The sequence below is a fragment of the Enhydra lutris genome, unplaced genomic scaffold (assembly GCF_002288905.1).
Source record: "Enhydra lutris kenyoni isolate GAN:26980312 unplaced genomic scaffold, ASM228890v2 scaffoldscaffold12, whole genome shotgun sequence".
Lineage (NCBI taxonomy): Eukaryota > Metazoa > Chordata > Mammalia > Carnivora > Mustelidae > Enhydra > Enhydra lutris.
Genome location: NW_019154096.1, coordinates 13,452,809 through 13,459,844, shown reverse-complemented (window position 1 = coordinate 13,459,844; position 7,036 = coordinate 13,452,809). Strand labels below are relative to the sequence as shown.

At 34.4% G+C, this 7,036-nt stretch overlaps 1 pseudogene; it reads left to right on the top strand.

Moving 5' to 3' along the window:
- Positions 1-1,621: 1,621 nt before the first annotated feature.
- Positions 1,622-1,855, top strand: LOC111144654 (annotated as a pseudogene).
- The last annotated feature ends 5,181 nt before the right edge of the window (positions 1,856-7,036 follow it).

Below are 7,036 nucleotides of genomic sequence, written 5' to 3'. Positions count from 1 at the left end.
GGTCCCGGAGTCCAAGGATCAAGTCTGGCATCGGGCTCCCAGCTCCATGGGGAGTCTGCTTCCCCCTCTGACTTTCTCCTCTTTCATGCTCTCTCTCACTGTCTCTTTCTCAAATAGATAAAATAAAATCTTTGAAAAAATAATGGCTTCAATGAATTGAGGTGTATTAAATATATACAAATCTATGGGTTCATAATGATACTCCAAAAATAAAAATTCATTGATCACTTGTAGAAGTTGTTATAGCATGAAATCCTTATCTTGAAAATAATAAATAAAAGGAAAAAATCGAGTTTTTTATACTGTCTTCCCTGTACACTGTACTACAGGCTAACAAAATAAGTGACCAAGGAAATTTCTTCTTTTATAATTTAATCAAAGGTAGTAAATGCAGGAATGATACTATTAGAAAATCACCAGTTTACAACCCCTAATGTAATGATTAATACAGGCAATATTAATGGCTCAGAAATCTTAAGTGAAATGTTGAAGGAGAACTTCTTAATGATTGATAAATCATGTTGACACTATTTCAACTCAAATCTAAGCATGACTAAGAGTGGAAAAACCAGGCATTATATGCCCCCAGACATGATGGAGAGGAACTATATAGCATTACACATATACACTAACAACAAAGATTTGGAAATTGACATTAAAAAGGATTGCCACTTATAACAGCAACAAATATATGAAATATTTATGGCAACCTTGGGTTAAACAAAGATTTCTTGGATATGATGCCAAAAAGACATTTCATAACAAATTCATAAATTGGACTTCAGCAAAATTTAAAGTTTTTACTCTTTAAAAAATGCCATTTTTGTTTAAACGGAAGAATGAAAATTAAATTGAATGAGAATGAAAAGGCAACCACAAATTTAATAAAGGACTTGTATCCAAAGTATCCTTTGAATAGTCAAAACTCAACTATAAGAGAAAAAATAAGATATTAAAAACTATGTAAAAGATGGGGTGCCTGGGTGGCTCAGTGGGTTAAAGCTTCTGCCTTCAGCTCAGGTCACGATCTCAGGGTCCTGGAATCGAACCCCACATCAGGCTCTCTGCTCAGCAGGGAGCCTGCTTCCTCCCTTCTCTCTCTCTGCCTGTCTCTCTGCCTACTTGTGATCTGTCAAATAAATAAATAAAATCTTTAAAAAAAAAACAGATAAAAGATTTAATCAGATACTTCACCAAAGGAGATATATAGAAGGCACATGAAAATAAGCTCAATTATCATTGGTCTTTAGGGAAATACAAATTAAAAACACAATGAGGTACTACTACATATCTACTAGAATGGCTAAAATTGAAAAGAATGACTTTATGAGTATGGGTGGGGATGTAGAAAACCTGAAAGTTTCATACACTGTTGGTAGGAATGTAAAATGGCACAATCACTTTGATAAAGTAATGAGCACTAGGTGTTATATGCAAGTAATGAGTCATTGAACACAACATCAAAAACTAATGATATACTAATGATAATGATATATGGTGAATAACACAATAAAAAATGAATAAAAAAATTTTTGCAGTTTCCTTAAAAGTTAAACATATACCACTCCTGCAAATGTGTTATTCTGGTGGCACAGTGATGGATTACCCTATGCATAACAAAATGAAGCCTGAGGCCATGAGTAGATACACCAGACCAGTGAACTTGACTGTCTTCCCCCATCTGACCACAGTGCTGTTGGCCATTGGCATCTTTTTCACTGCCTGGTTCTTTGTTTATGAGGTTACCTTCACCAAATGCCCTTGGGATATCTACAAAGAGCTTCTCATCTCCTTGGTAGCATTGCTCTTCATGGGCTTTGGAGTCCTCTTCCTGTTGCTCTGGTTTGGCATCTAAATATGAGTTCCCAAGGGTTCCAAAAAGGTGGCTTCCCTGAATCCCTATTTTTATAAATTAATTTTTTTACTATTGCTGGATGTATCCTACCTGCTGCTGCTCATAATAAGGGCAAATGTGTGACCAAAAAAAAAAAAAAAAAAGAAAGAAAGAAAGAAAAAAAGGAAGTTAAACCTATTATCTGTAATTTTATCCAGCCATTTAATTCCTAGGTATTTACCTAAGAGAAGGGGAGATACGTGTCCACATAAAGACTTACACATGAATTTTTATAGCAGCTTTAAAGAGCCAAAAGGTAGAAAACAACTCAAATGTGCATCAGCACATTTGCTGATGACATCTGCATCAGCAGATGAATATATAGACAAATTATGGTAGAGCCATACAATGGAATAGTGCTCAGCAATAACAGGGAAGGAATTAGTGACTTAACAACATGAGTGAATCTTAAATTACTTATGTTAAACAAAAGAATGTGCACCATATGATCCAGTTACATAAAATTCTAGAAAATTCAAACTCATTTATAAAGACACATAGAATGTCAGTGGTCACTTAGGGAGGAATAAGATGGAGGGATTACTACATACAATGGAGGCCCATTGTATGGTGTCAGAGCACCAGTGAAATGATGAGAGCATAAAAGTGGGGGAGGGTTTAGCAGCAGTAATGGGATATTGATTGCATAAGAGAGATCAATTAGTTAGGTAAATCTCTTAAGGATAATGGAAATCTGTTTCCTAACTATCAGGAGAAAGGGAGTAAAAGTGTGGAAAGAAGGAAAACTGGAATGAACCCTGTGGTATTGAAATAAAATTAGAGTTATTAAGGATTCATAGTTTTTAGCTCATAGATTGATAGAGAAGTAAATCTGGATGTAAATGTGTATTGTTATGTGTGAATATTATATATGTATGATATATATGCATATATACACACATATATACATATAAATACATGTATACACAGACATATATTCTCTAGCTATGTCCACTAAGAGGACATGGGAGTAGTCATAACTTTAAAAGCAATGAGCACACCTAGTAGCCAGATCTTATTCTCTAAACATCCACTAAGTGGAATAATAGAATTAAATTTCTTGGAAAAATAGTTGGTTCCAGGATAGGAGTTGGAAAGGTAGAAGATGATCCTGGAATATTCTTTCTTCCTATACCAGAAAATAAGGAATGGCTTAAAGAATGATGGTGACATGTCAAAAGGGCAAACAATAGTCTTGAGGGGATACAACTGGTCCAATCTAGGATGATTTAAACATCACAGTAAATAATATGTTAAAGCACTATAATCTTTTGAATCAAACTGGAAACCATGGCTCACTAAAAATTAATAAACAAAATTTTGTGAGATATTTAAATGAGGTACTTTGTATTATACAAGAATCTCCCCACAAAATATTTATTAATTATAAAGGACAAAAGAGTACATTTTCAGCTGAAAGCCTAGCAAACCTCATGACTTTAATCAAGTGATTAAAATAAACAGCATCAATAATGGAACAAATAAGAATTATGTAGCACCTGGTAGAATGCAATGAAAAGAACGTAACATCAGTTTTATAGTTCTCTTGCCAGAGATGCATAAAATAAATCTAATCAAGTGATGTCAGATAAGATCAAACAGAGGGACATTCTACAAAATAACTGACCTATAATCTGTAAAAATTTCGTGGTCATGGAAGCCAAGGAAAACTGGACAAACTATTTTCAATTTAATTGAATGAGAATAAAGAGAGAGGACAAATAATGCAGTGTAGTGATTCTGAACTGGAGCTTTTTGAATTTTGGAATTGCAAATTAGGGATTAGCTATAAAAGACATTATTGGGACAATTTGCAAAACTTGAATGGAATCTAAGAGTTAGAGGGTATGGTACCAATGCTAATTTCCTACTTTTGATAGTTGTATTGAGGTTATACAACAGAATGTTCTTGTTTATAAGAAATACATACAGAAGAATCCCAGAAGTAAGGAACATTATGGAGATTCATATGGGGCATATTAGCAATTTACTCTCAGGGCAGAAAAAAATTTGTACCATATTTTCAACTTTTCTATAAATTTGAGTTTATTTCAAAACATTTTTAAATGGAAAAAGAAAGCCTATATATACATATATATCTATATGTATACACACACACACACACACACACACACACACACACATATATATGATATGTTATTTCATTTATCTGAAGTTCAGAAACAGACAAAAATATTTGTTTAGGGATGTGTAATTTGGTGGCAAAACTAAAATGAAAATAAAGGAAATACATAAAAGTTAGGCTAATGGTCACCAATAACAGCATGGAAGAGGTGATGATTGGGTAGGGAAATACTTGGAACTTCTTCAGTGCTGGCCATCTTGTATTGTTTGACCTGGGTGATAGCTAAACAGATATTTATTTTACAAATATTCATAATTGTACATTTTTGCTTTATGCACTTTCCTGTAAGTTTGTTCTATTTCACAGTATAAAATTTTGAAAAGGAAATTTGAAAAAGAAACAAACAAAAATGAGATAATCACAATTCTGAACTCCTTGGAGAGGGATATATTTCAAATTTCAGATTTTTTCAGAAATCTAAAATTAAAATTTTAGAAATATGTTGGGAATGATATATATTTTATAACTCCCCAAGTAGGTCATTTACTGTAACAAACACATCAAAATTTCTGCAGCAAAGCATCTAAATAATCACACCGGGTAGCATAAGTAAGAACTATAGGTAGCCAGATATGTTCAGGTCAGATGTTGCTGTCAAATGAATTTGCTGCCAACATAAAATTTTGTTTTGTTTTGGTTCTGATCTTCCAAGCTTTTTGAATTTTGGAATTGGAAATTAGGGATTGTGGACATGTATCTACTACCAAAAATGTGCTGAAAAGGAATAGCAATCATTGTATTCTACACAGTTCATCTATGAGAAACATTTATATATGAATAATGATATAAACAGTGAATATTATTCAACTAAGAACAATGGTATGAACATGTTAGGAAGACTACACTGGGAGTATGTATTAATAATACAACTTTTATTTCCTGAAGATTGGTAATTTGTATGTATGTAAAGAGAGCTAAATCTAAAGCTTACTTGACTCTGTGAATTGTGCTAAATAAGTAATTTTTTTAGTGATTGTTAAATACCTATTATATGCAGGGTACTGTACCTCAGTAAGTTATAAAAACCATTCTCAAAGTAGTCTATCTGAGGTCAGCCATGTATCCATAAATAAAATGATAAGGACTATCAAGTGTATATGACAACAGTCTTTGGAGATTTAGCCAACAGGAGTTCAGAAGAAGGCAGAGAAGGAGGAGTGCATTTGAACTGAAATTTAAACATTTAAAAATTAAAAATTTAAAAATTGGTAAAATCAATACTTGTGCTTATCCTACACCCTTGCTGACAAAAGGGTTTCCACTCTGGTCTGGGATCTGGATATCTAAAGTGAAGACTTGAGGAAATTATATTGTTGATGGGGTTTTCCATTGACAAAAAATAATAATAATAAATGCAAATGCCATTAAATATAAGTCAAAGGAAAGTCAAAGAATCACAACACAACAAAAGTATTTCTTTCTAATATTCAGTCCAGAAATAGGTGGTTTCTACTTCATTCTACTAGAACAGTGGTTCTCAAGTGGGGGCTATTTTGTTGCCTAGAGTACATGCGACAGTATCTAAAGATGTTTTTCACTGGCAAATTACTATTGGCATCAAGTGGGCAAAGGCCAGGGAGCTGCTAGACATCCTACAAGGCAAAGGACAGTGCCCACAACAGAGAATTATCCCATGCAAAATGCCTGTAGTGCTGAGATTGAGAATCACTGTCCTAGATCATCCAATCCTGTCTCCTGTGCAGTGGTGGACTTAGGAAGAGGGGAACAGGAATTGGCAAATGTATTATACCTTAAAAGATTCCAGGAAAGTGTTGCCTGGGTGGCTCAGGCAGTTAAGCATCTGCCTTTGGCTTGGGTCATAATCCCAGAGTCCAGGGACTAAGTCCCACATCAGGCTCCCTGCTTCAGGGAGCCTGCTTCTTCCTCTACCTGCCATTCCTCCTGCTCATGATCTCTCTCTCTCTCTCTCTCTCTCAAATAAATAAATAAAGTCTTAGAAAAAAAAACAAAAGATTCCAGGAAAATCTCCTAAGGATACTTGGCTCCAGGGGCTAATTACTGGTACTCTAAAGTTTACCATTAAAAGCATTCCTTTGGGTTAAAACATTGCATATCCAGAAGTTCCCAATTAAAAGGAAGAAGTAACCTACTAAAGCAGCTGTATCAAATGAGATTCATCTTTACACTAAATCTGATCATTTGGAAGGGATTACCAAGAAGACTATATTAAGAAGGATTCTGAAGACTAGTCTGGGTTCTGTATTGAAAAGGACCATGGTTGATTCAAGATATGTAAACAGACATAGGGAAATGAGTAGGGACATGTCCTATATATTTGCCTTTAACATCTTCTATTGAGTTCAATTACCAGGTCTATTTTTCAGCTTTATAGAAAATCATTGGAGAAATAAAAGTAATTTTTGATTGCAGGATTAAAGATGAGTGTAGAAGACAGACCAAGGACCCCATAAAGATGTCCATACCCTAATCTCCAGAATCTGTGAATATGTTATGGTACACAGAAAGACAGAGTGAAGATTGAAGATGGCATTAAGGTTGCTAATTGGCTGATCTCAAAGTAGAATATCATCCTGGGTTATTCATGCGGGCCCAATGTGATCACAAGGATGAAAAGTGAAAGCAAAAGGAAGAAAGTAAGAATCAGAGTGAAATGTGATGACAAAAGTCAGAGATATACGCTATGAAAAAGGCTCAGCCAACCACTCGGTGATGGAAGGCAGCTTCTAGAAACTAGAAAAACCAAGAAAATTGATTCTCTCCTAGAGCCTCCAGGAAGGAATACAGCTTTGCTGACACCTTGATTTTAACCCAATGACACAATTTCAGACTTCTGACCTTCAGAACTGTCCAATAATAAACTTGTGCTGTTTTAAGCCCTAAGATTATAGTAACTTGTTTAAAACAATAGTAAACTAATATAGTGGGGATGCATTTGTAGGAAAATATCAGAACTAATGTAGTAGGGAAGCATAAAATTTGGAGGACATTATCATTAGCAATATTAGGACAAGTAG